Genomic DNA, 21,344 nt, shown 5'->3' on the forward strand with positions numbered 1-21,344 from the left:
AGTGAATGTGAACCCAATAATGACACTGTTTCATGTGTTTCTACATAGAAATCCAAGTGCAGTAGATACATGCTGTGCTCTTTCAAAAGCCAAAGAAATTACCTCCTTTTCTAGTTAGCTCTGTTACTGTTTAGTTTCTGAGAGGCAAACCTGTTAGTGACTTTTCATTTTGCCATAATACCTGCAAAGATCATTTTTCTGCTGTATTACTGGACCTTTTGGCAGGCAGAAATAATGAGCTTCACCTTCCCTTTCTTTAGCAGAGAATTTGTTGAGAAAACAGCCCTTACTGCTATGCAGGTGCATTGATGTTAAGAGAGACATAATGACTCTGGGATACGTGTTATGGGTGCTGTTAACTGTGGAGTTAAATGACAAAAAGATGAAACACATATTAACAAATGCTTTAGCCAGAATATCCACTTTTTGTGAGATAAAGAAGGGATCTTAGAGCTAGAAATTCTTCCATTAATTGACCTTACAACTACAGATTTCAATGTAGGCATCCAGCAGCTGCTGTTTCTCTACATGTACTGGATTAATTTTTCACCTCTGAAGACACTGAAATGGTATGCTGTGCCTGCACTGACCTCAGAGCAACCCTCTGAGAGAGGGCAAATGGTTTTGCTTCCAGTCCTGTCAGGTTGTTTTCTGTGCCTTGTGCTTTCCACCTTCAGCACGAGGACTGCTGACCCAGCCAAGTCCTGCCAAACAGGGCTGCACGGAGCAGAGACAGGACGTGGCAGGAGAGGTGCTAGGACAGGGTGAAGGCAGCAGTGGTGGTGGGTCATCCGGGGAAGCCTTGAGGGGTGAGGACATGGGTATAAACACGTTTACCCTTGTCATGCCCCGCCAACATTGCTGGGCAAGGCTGTCCTGAGACCCTCCTGACCCAGCAAGGTGGAATAGCTGCCTCAGCCACCTAAACAGCTCCAGCTCAGCAAGCCCTCAGCCATGTCCTGCTGCTTCCTGCTCACTCTGGGTGCACACCGTGGATTTCCCACCCCAGTGGAAGAGCTGAAGCTGGTGGGGAGGAGGAGAGCAGCGCTCTGGTTGGGTGGGACAGAAACATCAGGGAACTTCTGCCCTTTGGGAACAAAAATGTAGGCTCCCAGTCCCATCCTGGGTTTGCCCTGCATGAAGAGCCATGGTATGGGGGGTATTTGCAGTTTTACTTGATGCATGGTTTTATCTGAGAGCCTGGGATCACAATACTAGATTTGCCTATCAATCAGTCAGACTTAAATATATAGGGGATTAAGGCTTTGATTCAGGAAAACATTTCAACAAGAAGTCGCGTCTTTAGCAGAAAAACACTTCAAGGGCTATGCTGAATCTGTAATAAACCCTTTTCTTTGATACTGTAAAATCTCTGTCAAGAAAGGCAGATTTCTAAATGTCTTTAACTTCACTAGCTTATGCAGTTAGAACAATGGAATAAGAAAAATGCTATTAGAAGGGAAATTAAAAGTATATGGCACTTATCAGAAACATTTTAAATAGGTTTAAATATGGAAAGCTGTGTCATAATCCTTAATCAGTCACTACAAATCTGAAATTCCCATCAAATGCTGATGGACATTTTGTCTTAGTGAAGACTGCAGAACTCTGCCCTCCTACTGGCATCGTCTGATCTACAATCACAGTGCCTTTACTCTAGACACTTCTAACAAATAGCTTTACCAGAGGTTGTTTTTTTCCCTCTTCACTTTTTTCTTAAGCTTCTTCTGTAGTTTTGAAACTTTGAGTCTTCCTACTTTTATACTCAAATCTTATTAGACACAACTATATATAACTGAAGGATGAGCTCATCCTTCCTTTTGATAGAGGAAGGCATAAACCAAACCAACTGGCTGGTACATAAACCCAGAAAAAATAAAACACATGTCTTTGAGTGCAATTATGCATGGGAACTGACTAACACGGGACACAGCAAATTCTCTTCTAGAAGTTTTAAAATCAATACTAGATCCTTTTCTGAAAATAAGCTTTAACCAAAAAATGCATTATTGAAGGAAATTGGATGAAGTTTAGTTGCCTCTGTTATGGAGAGGACCAGATAAGATGATACTAATGGCCTTTTCCAGCTTTAGAATTGCCCAGTGCTTTATTGAATGAGCAAGAGAGTGAATTTTAAGTACTCAGTTATTTTAAATGGAAACTCCCTTGCATAATGTGGCACTGTATTTTCTCCTGCAGTACCTGATGAAACTGTTCCTTCCCAAAGATAAATAAAGAAGTATGTTGGTTTTCCACAGGCTCTTTAAAATGAGTAACGCACCGCTCAAAGGGGTCTTTTTTCTGTTTATTTCTGGCACAAAAATGATGAGGACCTCTTAAGGCATTTTTAGAAAAATCACATTTTTGTAAAGTATGCATTAGTTTCTGACAGCAGGATTTAAGGATAGACAGCAATTACTCCGTATGTATTTCAGTGAAGAAGTAAACATTTAAAAGCCTATGGGGGATGGATGACACAGTCACAGATATAGCTGTAACACAATTCGAAGGGTCATTTCATATTTCTAACTACACCTTTGAAGCAACCTGAGTAGGTATTTAATATTAGGCCTGCTGTTTTGGGGGCGAGCACGCTCTGAGAGATGTATTGAAGTGTTACGCCACTCAAAATGCAAAGTGCCTGGAGGGCCCTGATAGCTGCTCAAGTTGTTGGGGGATGAACATGCCGCATCTCCGCACGCCTCACCATTGATGTCCCTGGGGCTATGCTCTGACCAGAATTACAAAAATACCTTTCCCCTTATCCCCTCTTCCCCGTAGGAATAACTGGTGCACAGGGGCCTCGGCTACCTTTGAGCAATTCCCTGAATAATCTACAAAGTAGGAAGAAAAAAAGAGATGATACCATGTGGACCAGCTATAGCAGTGTTTAAGTGTAGCACAGGCAACTGTGGCCTCCAGCCCTCCCTCACAAGGGCCCGAGACATCTCCCTCCAGCCTGAGGTCCTCTCTGCAGCCCCGCGTCCACGTTGCAGAAGGCAGGTGCAGAAGGGACTGACTCCTGGCCCGTGGTTCAAATGCTGTCTGTTGACCTGTTGCCAGGCACTCGTATGCGCCAGCAATTAAATTAGTACCTTCCTAGCGGGAAATTTTTATTGTAGCACAACCCCTCATCAGAGTACTCAAGTTTATTAGACCAGGTAGTATAAAGGGGGTGGAGGCATTTGCAAGAAGGAGACTGGCTTGTCAAAAAGAGGGAGAATTCGCTTACCAAAATAAAGTTTCATTGTGCAAAGAAGTTGTAGGTCTGTTTGGATGTGACATGAGTTTAAAGACGGGAAATTCCCTAAGCTTTGCTTGTTAGACAAAGTGCCTTTGCAGGTAACTCCTCTGGCAGCCCGGTCCTCAGCTGCTCCTGCAGACTCTCTGGCAAGTTTTCTGCTCTTTATGTATTAAAAAAAAATAAATTGTTAGTTTGGATAATTTTTGTGATTTGTTCTTCAAAGTCCTTCTTTTTGGCCACCCTTATTGCATTTTTACATTTAATCTGCCAGAGTTTACGATCCTTTCTATTTATTCCCTTTGGACATGCCTTCAGCTTTTTGAACTTCTTTCCTTGCTCTGCTGCCTAACAAAGCTGGCTACCTTTTGCCCTTTCTTCAAGCCTTTCTGAAAAGGTAGTATGTACTGGCAGCGCATTACCAATACAGCATCCCTCAGCAACCTCCATCTGGCTTGTAGGAACTTAATTCTCATAGTTGCCCCTTTTAATTCCTTTTAAAACACTTCCTCATTTTTATACAGTTCCCCTTTCTGAAGCTGAGCATATCTGCAATGGATGTTTGGCCTCTGTAAATACTGTGCACTGCTCAGGTCCAAGTCAAGGGCTGCATCTTCTCTTACGAGATCCTCCGTGTAATGAAAGTATCTAAAAATTTGGCCCCAGTATTACATCCCACTATGATCTTAGCCCAAGGTACATGGGGATAACTGAAGGCTCTACCAGATTTCTAGCCTTTACAGCCTCTGTGATCTCCCTCAGCGTGGCAGAGCAGCGCAATCGCAGTGCTGGGGCGGCTGGCAGCGCACCCATCTCCCTTGGGCCTGGGATTTCCTTCCATGCAGGTGCTTTGCTGCTCGGCGCGGTGGTTGGTTTGTTGGCGTGGTTTGAGCCAAGAAGCGAGGCTGCACTCTCAGCAGTCTGTGCCGCGTGTGTCAGGTGAGGGAGTGGAGGCAAGCAACGTGTTGTCATTGCTGACGGACATGTGGCAGCGTGCACATCTTCCAGGATCAACACTTGCGTGCACTGAAACTCCAGCCTGCGCAATAAGCTCACGCAGCAGAGCTTCCAGGGGAAAAAGAGAATTGGAGTGGTCCTCCTACATAAGCAGCGTTTTCTATATTACTTGTTAAAAAGCGGAACTGAGGTTAAAGACCAGAGCTGAGGCTTTTATTCTGATAACGGGATCTAGCTAGCCTGCATTTAGTAAAAGGCATTGAGCAAATGCCTCAGAAATTGTAGGCAAGATGACTAAGAAGTCTGTTTGTCCTGGCGTGTGAGGTCACCGTTTGTGCACTGCAAACAAGGAAATGGGAGAGAAATAGGAGCTCATCTTGTAATTGCACTGAAAAGTTTTGGACTGGAAAAGCTTCCTTGAGGGGACAAATTGGTTAAAAGTGGCTGATATTTTCCGGAAAATCAGGCACAAACCCTTATTATAGGTACAACTGCAATTCAGAGGGCAGCAGGAGTAACGCAGGTGTAGGAAAGTCAGTTCAGCGTGTTATCAGCCAGAGAAGGCAAAATGAAATAAATGACCTTTGTCATATTTTTACAGTTTCCCTGAAGCACGGGAGCAGATTACAGAGTGATGGGAAGGGTGCAGTTCCTATCAGAAAGAGTGACTGTGCATTTATCTGTATTACAAACATGTGGCCAACTAATGGCACACTCAAACCCACTTCTGTTTCTGCCTCCTTTACCTAATGATAGAAGGAAGTCTTAAGATGCAGTCTTACCTGCAGACCCATATTAAGATAACAGAAAACTATCATGTCTGATCTCAATCTTCTTCCTAAAATTTCAGATCCTGAAGGATGAAGATCAAAAGCCCAAAACCAAGCTCTCAGTGTGCCCATCGTGTGTGTGACGAGTTTGGCTGGCAATGTGCCAGGAGACCTGTATCAAACAAGTCTGCTCTGATGCAATGAAGGGACCTTACCCAAAATTCCTGACTAATCCAGAAGCGCTTTTGTGTAGCGATGACTTTGGGTGTATTTGTATAAATGCAGGAAAGAAAGCAAAACATAACAGTGAAGACCAGTGCAGTGTTAACTTGAACAGGCTAGTTTTGAGGGCAGCTAGTCAGGTGGTAAAATGACACATAAAAATGTAAACTGGAAGTACAGATATCACTTGCTTAAGTATCTGCTTCAGCAGCAAAACAGTCCCATTTACTAGTGTTTTCAAATCTGTGTGAGGGAACGTCAGCATCAGTATCCTTACCTTGTCCCTACGGAGCTGCCACCACAGAAAGAGCTGTCAGGTGCCCTCTCCGAAGGGGTGGATGCACAGGGATTCTTCTGCTCAGTAAATCTGAAACCTGAATCTCAATTTCATAGTTGCAAATGGAATGAAAAACCATTCAAGTCAATCTGAATATTTCCCTTGTCTTCTAAGCATTCTTCAAAGCCTCATAAGTTTCCACGTGAAACTAGGAAGGATCCCCTGTGGCACTGCTGTGATGTGAAGAGATATCCAGGGTTTCTTGGCTCCAACTTTGGATAAACAAATTTAGCAAACAAAGCGTAAGTCAAAAGAGAAACAACCTGAACTGCAGCAAGGCAGCAGTTGTGCTGGCAACATCTGGCTGAGGTAATTGCTGCCGTTTAACTGACTCTTGTGCACTATCTTCTTCCTCACTTGAAGAAAGAAGCTGTGTAGATGACAAGACCCAGGCAGCTTCAGCGTGCAGTAACTGGTGAAGGGAGCAAGCACGGCCATACAGAGTGCTTCCTTCTGGTGAGCACTCTCCCACAGTCCTACAAGACCAGCACAAAGTTTCATTTACCTTTCTGGTGATGTTCTCCTGTCTTCAATGGAGTCTTTCATTGGGCAGCAGTAAACATGCTTCTTCAATAGTAGCCATATTGTTAACTAATTCTCTCCAAGGCTGGAATACGCAAAGCACCAGCTGAACCAGCATGGGAAGACTCACGGCATGGGGAGGGGTTGGGTGGAAATGACCAGTTTATGGATGCTTGTTCAGGAAATATCAATAACTCGTGTGACAGCTTGATACTGACTTTGAAAACAAAGAATGAAAATGAATTTATAACTGATAAGCGGAGAAAGTGTTTAAAAACCTGGATGGGGTTTTACCCGCGTGGCTGGTCTTAATGAAGGATTCCAAGAAGCAAAAGCACGAGGTCAAGTAGCAGCTCGACCCCACTTTATCTCCCGGACAGTGACAAATGGCGGGCTGGAAGGAAAATCGCTTCAGACACGTGCAGACTTTTCCACAGCTAATCTGAAATTTTACATTTAACTGGTTTTGAAGAATGTGGAATGAATATGGTGTAGAGAATAGTAATGTGTGCTTCAGTGACTTTCCCGTAACACAGCAATAACAAATAGGTAATAAAAGTGTCACAGACATTGACAAAATACAGGCTATCCTGTTTCTTTGTTGTGTCTTTGTCCCTAAATATAACTCAATATTGTGGCCATGATCTTTGCTTAATGGTGACCTTCAAGCTTAAAAACAAATTGGACTTGTGGCTATATATACACATACACATGCACATACATAAAGGTGCTCTTCTTTCTGACAGAGAAAACCTAGCAGAGGTAAAAATCCATTTTCCCCACAGGCTTTCTTGTTCAGAAATAATAAGAATAAAATATCAAACATTTTGGCTTTACTGAGACATTTCTGGGAAGCATCAGAAATACCGTTTTCCTAGCTTCTCCCTGAAGGAGCTAGGGAATCACATCTTTAGCATAGACATCTTTACTCCCAAATGTTTCCCCAAGTATTTGCATTCTGTTTGTTCTCAGTTATTGCTTTTTTTTTTTCAGTGTAAACCATAGTATATAGCGTGAATTAAGCAGTCCATTCTCTTCTCGTATTGTCTAGCTAGTTAACCTGTGGCAGAGATGGAATTATTAGAATTCAGGAATTTTTGGATCCTCAAAATGCACCATCTCTCTCTGGTCCTTTCAGTTCTCTTTCCTGCCCCTTCCTTTGTCCCTCCCAGCCTCCTTCTCTGATATAGTTTAAACCATTTCAAGATACAGATCAATGAACAGTGTTATGGAGCAAAAAAAAGTCTTTAGTGCTTTGACTATGAATAATACTAAAGAGGTTTTTATTTCAAAGGTTTGAAACATAACAAAAACTAAGGCAAAGAAAAAATGTTTTTAGGAGGGAAAAAACAATCAGGGTTTGCCAACGGGGTGGCTCTCCTTCCTCCCACAGGAAAAAAAAAAAGCCTGCAATGACTTTTCCAAGATTTTTGGTTTTAATATGATTTTGTACCAGGAGAAGAACTGGTATAATTAACCTCTAAAAAGGAAGATAAAAAGATTTGTTAAGGAGCCTTTTCTTTGAGGCAAACAGTCGTCATCAGTGTAGGTACTGTTCTGAAAGGTCCTGGCAAGATGCGCATGGGGAGGGTTGATGACAGTACTTTAGCCTCCGACTTCCTCGAGGCTGGGATTTAACCCTGGAGGAAAGGGAAGAGATGTGAAAACCTTCTTCTGTGTTGTGCTGCAAGTGCTTCTCAGCTCTGATCTGGCAGCTCTTCCTTTGGGCAGGACAAGGCGAAGGTTGGAGCCAGTTCTGGCAGTACTTATGGCAGAGATTTTGGCATCCTGATAGCATTCCCTAAAAGCAGATGCTATTTTGAAGGGTGAAGCACTCTAAACTGCACAAGTGAGCAAGTGAATAGATGACAGAAAAAGGAGACTCTGTATAGGAGGCTCCGTAAGGAGACTTTCCTCCTTGCACAGAAACCAAGCCTGATGATAGCAGCATTTTCAGATACTGCTCTGAGATGTCAGTGAAACCCCCCAGACAACTGCTTGGTGTCTCTGCTGGAACCTGGAGGTGACCGGTGGGCACAGCCTTTCTGTACTTTCTTTCCAGAAGGCTTAATTAACTCCAGCTGGATTTGTGGGAATCCTGAGGATTTTCTCCAGGGGAGCAACTTCTTGGAGCACAAAAACTCTTACAAACACCTGGAGTTTCTGATAGCTGTATCATTATCTCACCTTTTTTGTGACGCCAGGAATAAAAGAGAAATCTTTTGTGCTGTATGTGTTTCTTCCATACACCGTGCTTTTAAGTCACTCTTATACTGAAAACTTCTGTGTCCTTTCTATGCTTTTATCCTGTACATTGCAGTTACTGGGGTTTACCTCTGGCTTCAACAAGTGCAGATACAGGTCTTCGCTGAATGGCAAATCACATTTATTTCTGTGAAGTAGCTTTTGTACTGCTACTTCTTCCCCCTGAGCCCCCAAATGACAGTCCTGGGTTTCTTATGGCCCTGTGGAGGGATAGAGGCAGCATCCTTCTTTGTGTCTGAGCCCTCATACTCAAAGTCATCACCTGGTTTGACTCTGCTCGCAGTGGTGTTAAAGTTCAGCTTTTTATTCAGAGGTGTCTCAACAGTCACTCGCATTCAGAGACTCAAAATATTCTGAACAGCAAACACTGCAGAAACAGGGAAAGAACAGGAAATCTTAAAAACATGGACAGGGAGAAAAGGTATCTTGAAGTAAAACTTGCTAGGCTGAAGGCAGTAAACTTAGTTTCAGGAGTGGAGAACTGTACCCTGCAGCCCAGCAGAAACCCCCATTTTTCTGTAGGACTGAAAGGTGTCTGTTTTGTCCTTGCAGTTCGGCATATGATCCAGTGATACTAAGAGTGGATGTTTTCTATAATTGCTGTGCCTATGTTTTTTCATGGTGCCTTTTCATTTTCAGCTTTGAAAACATAACCACAAGTGCTACTACAGGCTTAAGAGTTTTATCGCCTGCAGGGTCAGCCAAATGGGCGTTTTCCGTGTAAGGAAACCATCTTGAGAGGTTGTCTTTCTCAACTCCAGTCTTCATCCAAGGCCTAGAGTTAAAGGGTTATTTGAAGTCCTACCACAAGCACATGCAAGTATGAGGCAGCGTTATCTTCAAAGAGCCCCTATCTTGATCATCAGCCAGATTTTCAGGCTGCTCCCTGGAGACACAGCAGGACTAACAGTAAGCAGTAGCTGTTACTTCATATCAGCTCTACAGTATATTTCAGGAGGGGTTGTAAGGCCATGGTACAGAGAGGTTCATAAGTCAAGAGGAAGTTGTAAGTAAACATATAAAGATGCAGTCAGTCTGCTTGAAGTGCAAAGTTCACTCTAGCTGGGCTTTACGTCTTCTCTGTATAGACACAACAGAGGTTCAAGTTCAAATGAGTACTTGGGGAGGTTCCTAACAAGCTCTAAAGACCATGGACGAGGGTGACTATTCAGATCCGACAACCTGATTTGACCATATTTCTAACTCTGATAATACATTTTTTGTAAATAGAAAACTTTATGCCCACTGAACTCCAGCGTAATTCTTTATTTTAGAACAATTTCCTGGAAAAAGCAGTGTAGGTAGAACAAGAACTGATAAGAAACCTCAAAGTAAAGACAAGATTGTACTCCTTTTTCCGCCAAACCACATAATTTATATAATAACGTCAGTTTTTAAAGGTTTGCTTCTGTATGACTGTTCATTCTCCAGGCACAAAAATACTTCATGAAACAGCATTTCATTGGTTTTTCCCACCCGATTCAAGCCATGAAGTGCTAGAAACCTTACAAGGCTGTTCTTGCGGAGCTCATTCCCACTCCGGAGGAGGCATGCAAATGTTTGTGTGATTCTGCAGAATGTATACTTTAGGGATCTGAGTTCCCTGACGGAGGAAGTGAGTAACTCCGTTTGAGTTCAGTGGCAGTTACTCATATCCTGTGAGGAGACAAGTGGGAAGGGGGGGGAAAAACACAAGAGGAGGAGGATCCAAGAAAAGAGATGGAGGTGGGGGGTGGGAGGGAGATGAAATGACAATCAGTGAAGCCTCGGTGATAAGTGGTCCTCACTTATTCTGTCCTTTGCTGGCACAACACAGAGAAATTTGTTATAATTGTGAGAACGTAAGTGGTAGGACAGTAAGATGATCCCTGATTGTTACAATTTCCTTAGGTATCTTTTAACATTTTATCTTTCAGTAGCATGTAGAATAATATGAAAATGTTAAATACAACTTCAAGTTTGGGTTCATAGACAAACGTTACCTGTAGGGGGGTGTGTGTCTGTATACATATGCACAGAGCTATAGGAGGGGATTTGGATTTTTAGGGATAAAGCTGAAAAACATGCTTAGGAGTTAACTCATTACTTCATGCATTACTTCAGGTTTCAACCCTGACTTCCCTATTGCTTTATGGATCAAATCCAGTAATAACTGTGCGTAATACTTGACAAGAAGAGCCTTTACTCTGTGCGGAAGAGTGTCACTCAGGAGTCTAAAGAGTGCTTGACCAGATACATTTGGGCTTGTCCATTCCAGATTCAGGTACAGAAATGCTGGATTATGGAAATGGCCAACAGCCTTAGGCCACTGGTGACAACAACACAGCAACTTCTTTCGGGGGGGCAAGAACCACCTACTTTTCTATAGTGCTCTTACTAAGGCGCTCTCTGCCCCTCCAGCAGAGGAGTTTCTCCAGCAGAGTGATGAAGGGATTCAGTCAATGCCGAGGGAAAGCTGGGTGCATTAAAGGCGGGCTTGGATCCAGCCTTCCCTGGCGTTTGGGGATGCTAGGGTCTAGCATTTTGGTTCAAGCTTGTGTCACTGCTAGGTGTTTTACTGCATAGCATGCATGGGCCAATAAACCAAGCTGGCTACAACAGCTTCAGCTGACACTAGCATTCTCTAAAGAAGTCTATAGCTTGGATTCAATTGATTTAGTCCCTTGCTTGGATCATTAATTTCTCCAGTAAGTCCGGAGGCAGACAGGGAGCATGATGAGAAGGCTGATCCATTGCTTCCCAGCAGAGGCAGTTCGGAACACGTATAACTTGGAGCAAATAGTATTGTACTAACGCGTCAGGTTGTGCCCATACATAAGTGCTGAATCAGGGCCATAAAGAAGGCTAAGTCTAATGCACTGTACTTAAAATGGTTCCCGAAAGGTTTTGGAAACCTCCAACATCAACTGAGGTTGTGTTCTTAAGAAATGAGTTCAAAATAGGTCAAGACACGCTTATTTTTATATCGCAAAAAAGCCAGAGGTACTTTAAAAAGTTCAGCAAACTGCTTGCCTGCCATTTAAGGAGACCAGCAATGCCACCTGGAAAATACTGTGCCTAAAATCACAGCGGGGGCAGAGCTTCTCAAGCATATTTTAGAGCAGTTTTAAATCACTGTCACCCCATAACCCACTGCACACGCAGCATCTATCCTGGCTGGGAGGGAACTACAAGCTTACAGAAGCTTGGACATTCACAAGCAAAAATAAGTATTTATAAGGGAGGAAAAAAAAATGAGGAAGGGTATGAGGAGAGGGATGAAGATCAAAATTATTTTCTTACTCTTTTCTTTCTTTCTCCAGATCCCTTCAGCAAAGAATCCCCTTCCCCAAACCTTGACAATAGGCATGATAAAGCCCATGCCTAACATGTTTCTGATCTCCTCTGGAAGCTCCTGATTACAGATCCTCTCTCCTCAGACAGCACCTCAGTTTTTTTCTGGAGAAAGCACTGCTTACATAGCAGCATGAAGAGGTTTTGAGCAGCAGAGCCAGCTGTGAGGCCGATGGGTTTTGGGAGGACAGCTGTGCCAGGTCCTTGAGGCCAGGGAGCACAGGGAGGTGACTGGGGTTAGGGTGCCACTGGAGATTGGCAGACACAGACAGCACCTGTCAGACACCCACAGACGCGTAGAAATATGTTGAAGCCAGGCAAAAATGGGATGTAAAGAAAAGCTTTGCAGAGTGGATGTAGGAAAGGCCAGGTTGAGGGGGAGCATTCATGGGTCTCTCTGCCGAGCAATCAAGGTGTTGAATCCAGCTGCCTTAGCTTAAACTTGATTTAAAGGTAGAAGGGATGACGGGTCAAGGAGACAAGATGCAAAAAGAGTACATTAACAAGCAATTGTGTGATGTCTGCAGTATTTTGTTTGTCATCTATCAAGCTAGTTCCTCTTCTCCCTCTTTCTATCTCCCATCTTCTGACACTTAGAATAATTTTGCTTTAATTACATATCACAGTTTAGAATAACCATTTTCTTTTTCAGAGTGGTTGGAGAGCATTTAGATATATTTGAGTATGTATTTCTCATGAGTCTGTAAATAGCCTTAACCCATTGGGGTACGGCCCCAGGAGGCATGGGACAAGCACATAGTTCACTGACCAGACGCAGAGGGCACCAGATTCTCCTCCGTATAGACACCCACCCTGGTTCTTAGGCAGCATACAATCAGCCTTAGGTGGAGAGAAGTTTTTAAAGGATGATATGGTGACCTTAGTACTCAACAACAAAACATTGCACACAATGTTCACCTTTTGTTTTCTATTAACTGTTCTTCGTTTATTTATTTTAATTAGCTACCAAATCTAGCTAGGTGTTTCTAGTGGCTTCCTGGTTAAAGTCTGTTACATGAGTATTTATGTCAAGCCAGCCCACCCTTAAGAGAGACAAGAAGAATTGTATCTATCTGAATGTCTGTGCCTGTGGAGTGAATCTGAGAACTCCCTGAAGTCTTTCAAATGTGATTATTCATCTCCCTGCTCAGCACCTGAAGCTATTTTTAACATTGATATGCCAAAGTAGGTATCTACAAACCTATGTGATAAGTAAACATAGCAGACATGGGAATGACATAAGTCTGCAAAACCCCTGTCCCACTGCCTCTCCAAAAAGACATTAATGAAAATGTGACTAGTGAGAAATGTCTGGTCAGCTTAACCATTAATGCAGACTGAACTATTCAACCTTCTTAATAAAGGCAAACTTGTGGGCAGTTCTTGTGGGATGACATGTTCCTTGGGTGACATCATTCTACAATAATTTTTTTAAAATACCGTGATGAACCATGCAACGAGACAAGTGTTCTGGCCTTTCCAGACACCTGTGAGTCAGCCTAGACTGCTTTTTCTTCCTCTAAATAGAGACAGTTACAGAGCTAGTTTTCTGAAAGCTGTAGCAGTGACAGAGGCACTAATACAAAGAGTAATTAAAGCATGTTGTTGACATATTCTGGTTCTCTCAACCTTTCAGTCACCTAGGCTTTTTCTTCCCCCAACCTATTCCATTTCATAAGGTTTATTTATTGTATATCTCAATCATTTGCAATATTAAGGCATGCAAGTTTTAAAAACCTAATTAAATTGTTTCACTGTTTTTGGAGTATTATTGTGCTCTGCGAGCTGGTGGCACCTCACCGACTGGGTGGGGAGGGGGGAGAAAATCAGCATCAGAAAGGAAACTCTTTAAAAATACAGGTTTCATACTTCAGTCTAATGTCCAAAGCACACTGCATCTTTGGTCATCCTTGTGCATCTATCCCCAGTGGCAAAGGGACACACCTGCCTCATTTAAACTCCTGTTGAATTATAGTAGGTCCTAGTCCTTCCCTGGTCCTTTTATCCTGTCACACTGCAGGGACAGCTGGCGTGTGGTGGAGACTCAGACCCTGTCTGCGTTGGGGAACTCAATTGATTTGTCGCTTGATTGACTTGCGCCATCCTTCACCATGACATACGCATTTGCTAACCTCCCTGGTAACAAAGGCCAGTTTTGTCCAAATCCGACGTCATTTCATCTTGTGGCCAGCGTGAAATAAAGTGGTAACATGGTTCATTGGGTAGATTTACTTAAAGCCACTGTAATGAAGGACACAAGGGAAATCCCTTCCTGCTGCTCTGAGGCAAAACGCTGGGTTTGAATGGACAAAGAATAACACCTGTCCCTCCAGATGGGGTATCGGTGCCAGAAGAATGCTTGCACTCTTCCTGCTTTGTGGATAACAAGAGCAGTTTGTTTTAAGACCCGTCTTTCTAGCAATTACTTCAAAAACTAAATCAACTTACAAATTATCCAAAGAAGGTAATACTAAAGTATGCCTTTTTCATCAGGTAAACAGTATACATCTGTTAAATACAGTCAAACTAATCTCACCCCAAGATCTGTATAGGACCTATGGTATTTATTCCATCATTGCATGCCCAGTTCCTTAATATTTAATTACATTTATTTTGACTTGCCAGAGAATCATGAGATCAAGTTGACAGGACAGTCTCTTGTATGAAAACCTCATTTCAGAGAAAAAGCAGGTGAAAGCGTGGCAAAGCAAATAGCTGAGGTAGTCACAGCCATGCTTGGCTGTTTCATCTGAGCCACAGAAAATAATTCTCTGTCCCTTTATTCCAGTTCAGGATGAACGTGTCTCCTGTCGCAAGATGCTAAGCAGATATTTCACTTGTCGGGACACACAATTCAACTAAATGGGTTATTCAAGAGCTTGATTATCAACAAGGGACTACTACATCCCCATTTTCTTGCTGCAATACTCTTTTGCTGACCTTTCCATCCCACACAGCAATCCTTTCCTTGTACATCCTAAGTCCCTATCTAGCCCCAAAGTTTACTATGGATTATATCGATCCATTTTGACTGAGAGGATTTGAGATTTGAACTTAGGCTACTTACCTTCCAGTACAGAGCCCTAACTTTAGGGTTACAGACTGTTCTGGAGTGGTGAATCTTTGCATCCCTTTTCTTGATGGAGCACTTTTACTCTGTGTATTCATTTGTGCAAGGACTGGAAGCTGTGTCTTTCCTCCTCCCCTTGGATATATTGTACGAACTATATAGAGTACGAACCACATCTATGTGTTCTTAATCTGTCTTTCTGGATTAATGACTATTTGAGTGATTCCAGGTGAGGTGGAATATCTCTGAGAGAAAAGCCTGGCAGGGGACCTCAAGGATGTTTTACAGAGTGGTACGTAGGGTATCCCCCGAAAACTGTAAGCAAAAGAGACCACAAACAGTTTAAACACAGTCTCTACTATAGACTCTTTTACTTCAAAATGCTGTTCTTCTAGACTAAAAGACTGACCTGAAGATTTTGAAAGAAAGGAATCCAGCTCCTGGGGACAGTCCAGGGTGGTCACAACAAGGAAGGGTGCCTCCTTGCAACCAATTTTGACACACTTCTCTCCTCAGCATAGGTTTATGGAGGGTTAAAATGCCAGAACAATGCATTTCTGGCAAGTGCAACAGCTGGCTCTATTGTGTCTGGTATAGGAGTTCCTGAGTACGTCAGGATTATGAATCATAAGTAAAAGAGAGAATTAAAAGTTCTGCAGTGCAGTGTGTCCTTGCAAGCACTCCAGTGCAGTCCTGCACTCCCATTTCTGGGAAAGGACGTTCCCTTGACCTCGGTGGGGTATTGTAATAAATCTCTGCGACACACTGTTAACACCAAAGAGGTCGGGTTTTGTGCATAGGTTAGATCGGAAGTACCATAACAGGGACTAAACACAGGATGTAAATGAAAGGGGCTGCCAGGGTGAGCAAGACCAATTGCACACCACTACATGGTATTTAGTTCAGAAGCATCCAGTCACACAACCCCAAACACTGAAACCACAGAACAGCATCTCATACCACAAGGCTATAGTACCAAATACCAAGAGCCACAAATACTGGAGTACCACAGGAAGCAAGCACAGGTGATCAAGGGCACTGTTAAGGTACCCAGTCCCTACAGGAGTAAGAAACTTGTCAGATTAAGTGCCTGGATAATCCTAAGAAATAATGTGGTTCCATGCCATAAAGAGGTAAGAAATAATTTTAACGATCCCTGTCACTAAGACTGGGGATGATGTCTTCCTGAACTTAAATTTCAGGATCAGTCTAACCCTGAACCTGTGGTTCAGACATACCAGTGCAGCACCAGGGAGAGTTTTCAAAGCAAGCCGCAGCATTCATGTACCCCACCCAGCTCTAGCTGCGTTCACGGTTGGGTTGAAAAAAACACCACTCTTTGAAAAGCCATAAATCATAACATGACTTGCTCTGAAGACAGATAAGCCTGGAAACCATACAGTTAACTGCTGAAGTTCAGTTGCCACACCTCAGTCTCAGATGTTATCGACAGAAATGAACCACAAGTTCCCTTTACAAGGCAGACTACAACCTGTTTACACTTGAACTTCGTTATTTGAGAAGTTATGTTATTGCAGCTTTATTCTGGCAGCAATCAAGCATAAAGAGCTGTGCAGAGTATAAGCATAATTTTTCTTACTGTGGTAAATATTATCACTTAATTACCCTAAATGATCAGATTAATTTCTGGTGCTGGTGCATAGGATTCTTCCTGATAGAGTTCCTTGGAATGAATGTTTTTCTTACATTTTAGCCTACCAATTTACAGTCTATTCCAAAGCCCATCAAAGTCAGGACTTCAGATGAGGTCAATATCCACCGTTACACAACAGACAATTAAATATGACCTAGTCATAAATAACAAGTAACACAGTTAAGGAATACTGGCATCTACAGATGCCTAGCAATTTTCTTAAATCATAAATACAAGCTCATGATACAACTTTTGTGAAAAGAAAATTGATCGCTTCCTCCCCAGCTACACCTAAGGTTAAAATACTGTCTTCTAGCGTGCCTCACCACCTGAACTCCTTCTCTTGTTAGAGAGGCTGGCAGGGATTGATTACTTTTAATTGGTCAGTTAAGGACCAGGTGGAAGGAACCACACAGGTGAATGTGGCTGTATACTCATTCACCTGCAGCTGCTGCAAAATACCTGCAGAGGAAGCACGATAGGGAAGCAGTCAAACCCAATTGTTCTCGGCTGAGAAATACTAATGCGCCGAGTAGAATTACACTTTGCACGCTTGAGCACACCAAAACAAGTCAGAGCTGTTCATTCTGCCTCATTAGAGGATTTCACTCCCTCTAAGCGCACCAGGGGCCTCCTCCACAGCTTGCTGGAGTCATGGGAAGGATTCCCCTTGCTGTTGGTCAGCATAAGCAAGGGCAGGTCCCGCTCTGCGCTCCTTGTACATGTCTGACACACCGAAAACCTCAGGACCTCTGTAGCGCCCAGGAACTTCAGCTCTCCTTTGCTAACAGTGACTACTAAAGCAGTGTGGTTTGGGCTCTCGGATGCCTACAGCAAGCTGGAACACATCACCCAGATCAACTGTAGGCACCTTTTCATAGCTGGCTCCCACAGTACAAATTAAAACAGTGTAATTTTAACCAGTTGCATAATTTCACATTCAAACTCGGTGACTTTTGGGGAAGGAAGACCACATTGTGCATCCTTTAGGAGATTCCTTTAGGAATCCAATTTAGGTGTGACTCAGCTTCTACATTCATGAGGCTAAAGGCGTGTCCACGCTGCAGCCCCAGCCCTGACTGTGATGCTGTAGGGAGAGCCATGTAGTGAGAGCCCCATGAGAGGAGGAGGTACCTCACCAGGAGGTCCAATCCTAGGTGGACATTATATACTCACTCACTGCCCTTGAAGTAATCTAAAATGTTTTTTCTTCTTCACTGCAGGGTTTCCCTTCCATCATTTTACACCGTGCCTCTTTCTTTGTAAATCACACAGTAAATGTACAGAGAGGCACATGCCCCACTTTACGGTGCCTAGGACAGTTAGGATGCTTCCTTAGCTTTACAGACACATACCTAGTCCCACTGAAATAGTGAGTCTGCTTCCTCTCCACCAAATGCCATTTGACAACAGCTGGGTGATTCTGCTGGCTTTTTTACAGCAGAAGTTGGATAAATTATTGCACCCTCATTGCATCACCACACAAGAGAAAGCTTTCTGACAGCAGCTTATTGCAATTTTTAAAACACCACCAAGTGAAAACCTCCTTCGCCAAAGCTCTCCTTTCAATCCCAGGTTCATTAAACACAGAGTGCTCACTGTCACATGCAGAGAGGTTTATCTAACTGCAGAATCTGAAAACCACCCAGTTTTCAAAATTAATACTTGCTTATGTTGAGTGTTTGTTGATGTGAGCATTCAAAATAAAATGGCAGGCCGACTTAACAGAACCTTTTTCTGATACCTCTGGAAAGGAAGCAGAGAAAGGGAACCGTATTTTTCTTCTTTCAGAAAGGCACACTTTATTAGGTTGTGTACAATTGTGTCCTGACGTTTTCTCTTTAACATCCCTCTTCTTCAGCACTGAAATAAAATTTGCCTTCCCCTGGTTTTCCCAACTGAAGGCACCAAACAAGCAGACTGTTACTTCTTCCTATTCATTGTTCTGCAGACACCTGAAGAAGGCACCAGAGAGACGCCTGCAGAAGCCCCACCTCCACAATCTTCGTAGGGTCTCAGTGCAAGAGCCCTCTTCTTTTGAGCTCTTAGCTCCAAAGGTGTTGTCCTTTTTATGAATATGGCTTCTCTCCCTTGGATCATGACTTGGGAAAACAATTACGATTTTTCTCTAGCACTTGTGGAAAGTTAATGTGGAGTCAATTGCTTTCCCACACAGCCACAGAATGAAGTACATTGTTTCCTGAAGGAGGGCTTCTACTTCAATCTTCTCTTTTTAAGCGGGCAGGGTGGAGAAAGGATGTTTTGCAGCCAAATTGCACAGTCCCTACTCAGCTACTTTTCACTTCACAAAATTAATTCATTTAGGCCTTCAGTGAAGCGTACAAGGCTAAAGAGGCTAAATCCAGGACCCTGGTAATATTTATAGTAAGTAAATATCAAGTTAAAATAGTCAGGGAAGATCTGTTTGTACTGTTGTGCTATGCTACCTGAGTGTTAGCTATAAACAGACATTCAGAAGAAACATGGTGATGGTCTAAACAGTTATAAAATAGATAGCCCTTTTGTGCTCAGAGCAGGAGTTGAATGTGTGTGGCTACTTGGCTATGCTGGTTGAGTACAGCAGCAGCAAAATATAAAATTCCTGGTCTGCTTGTTTAGCTACCATGAACAAGCAAGATTTCCTACAAGGCTTTCCAAGAAACAAAAATAAACATAAAACCTCCATGTAACTGTACACAAACAGAGTGTAATAATTGTGAAGCTACACTCCTACAAAGCACATTACACTAACTACATTAAAACAGACAAAAACTTCCTGCAGATCATTTCCACCGTGGATGCTGCTCGTTGCAAGCACATAAAAGAGAGCGGCTGACATATCTGAAGCATGAAAAAGCCACCTTGTTTGCAAACTTTATTTTCAGTGCCCTTTGTTGCTGGAACATAGTCCTATGGGTTAGAGGTAAAAAGGTCCTGTCAGTCAATCAACAATTTGTTCTCAATTGTCACTCAAACTTTCTTCCATACATTTGAAAGAAAAAGCTAGAATAAAACTTTTGCGCTAGTCTCAGGTTTGGTGCCTGAAAATAGGGCTTTCATTATTTCTTATGTAAGACTACATAACAAGCTATATAAAACACAAATACAATTTCTTTCTTTAGAGGAGTCTGCCTTTGTCTAACAGTGAGTCAGCATCATCTGACAGATCAATTTTCTGTAAGTGTGGGATGTGGATTTTGCATATCACGCTCTCCATGGGCACCTGTTGGAAACTTGGGCCACTACAGCATGGAATTTCACACCACACGGAAGGTCAACTCAATGGCCTCCCAGTGCAGAGACCTACATCACAAAATCTCATCAATAAGAATGAGGCTGATACCAGATACCTCAAGTTTTGTGTCCTCCAGGTCTGCCTTTCCAGAAAGGTGACAACAACATTCCTTAATACTTTCTTGGTTCTTTCTGAAACCGTTAATGTGTCTAGTATCCATAGGATCATTCAGGTCAGAAGGGACCTCAGGAGGTGTCTAGTTCAACCTCCTGCTCAAAGGTGGGTCAGCTGTGAGGTCAGATCAGGTTGCTCAGAGCTTTATCCAGCCAAGTCTTGAAAAACCTCCCAGGATTTCCAGCTTCTCTGGGGACCATGTTCCAAAACTTAATTGTCCTAATGTTGCAAAAGCTTTTCCCTGTGACCAGTCTGAACCTCTGTTGTTTCAATTTATGTCCACCATCCGTCATTCTTCTGCCATGCACCACTGTGAAGAGCCTGGCCCTGTCTTCTCCATAACCTCCCCACAGGTATGGGCAAGCTGCTGCTCAGTGCCCCCAAAGCCATCTCTTCTCCCAGCCCAGCTCCCTCAGCCTCTCCTCATGGGGGAGGTGCTCCAGCCCTTGCCATTGTGGTGGCCTTCTGCTGAACTTGTAGTTTATCAACATCTTTCTGATGTTGGGGGCCCAAAACTGTACAGTGTTCCAGATGCAGTCTAACACGTGCTGAGCAGAGAGAAGTAATCACTTTCCTCGATCTACTGGCTGCGCTGCCGCCAATACAGCCCAGGATGCTGTTGGCCTTTTTTATTGCCAGGGCCAGCTGCTGGCTCACGTTCAGCTTGCTGTCTGCCAAGACCCCTAGGTCCATTTGAGCAGAGCTGCTCCCTAGCCAGGCAGTCTCTGGCCTGTATTGTTGCAAACTCCCAAAATCTTTTGATATCAGTTCTGTGGGGATGGCCAGGACACCCTCCCCGCGCCACACACAGCAGAAGCTCCCAAATCTCCAAAGATCATCTGCAATAGCAAGCCAGGATTAACTTCATAAAGACATGAAGATAAAATATTAAGGCACTTTTTCCAGTATCTTGAAAAACAAGTGTATGAATTCCTCTGTATTCTTGTATCTGAAGATGAGAACAGCTGCTGCAACGTGTTCCTTTCCTCCAAGCGTGGTTGTTTATAGTAAAGAATACTAGGCTTTGATCAGCCGCTTATATTTACTAAATTGATTCCAACATCTTTGCCAGTGGGCTGTATGGATTCTCAGCATGAGATGCTCCCGCTCATTTGAAGTGGTTCAGATTGTTTTTCAATGGAATTTTCCATTATGCTCTGTGCTATCTTTCTTCAAAGCACAGTTTGTTCACTGGGCAGTACTCCTTGTCCAACATAATATGCAGAACCATTTTATATCTTGCTCAATACTTTTGTTTTCTTCCCATGATGCTTTACCTCCATTTATTCTCATCTCAATTACAGTTTCCTTTTACAGCACTCTCGCATATAACCTGGTATGTTTGTTAGCAGCTGTTTTGTAGGGTTTTTTCTTCCCCACCCTCCCCTCTCTTCTGGAGGCAGTCAAGACTTCTCAGGGAAGATACAATGCCTTTTTCCAAAGGCATTTGCCCCCCCCCCTTTTTTTTTGTACTGAAAGTTGGGGTGCTAAGTGGTACAGACGCAGTAATCCTGCATGCCCTACAATTCTTGCATGAGAACCCCCCTAAGGAGATCACTACCAT

This window comes from Gymnogyps californianus, chromosome 1 (genome assembly GCF_018139145.2).
Source record: "Gymnogyps californianus isolate 813 chromosome 1, ASM1813914v2, whole genome shotgun sequence".
Lineage (NCBI taxonomy): Eukaryota > Metazoa > Chordata > Aves > Accipitriformes > Cathartidae > Gymnogyps > Gymnogyps californianus.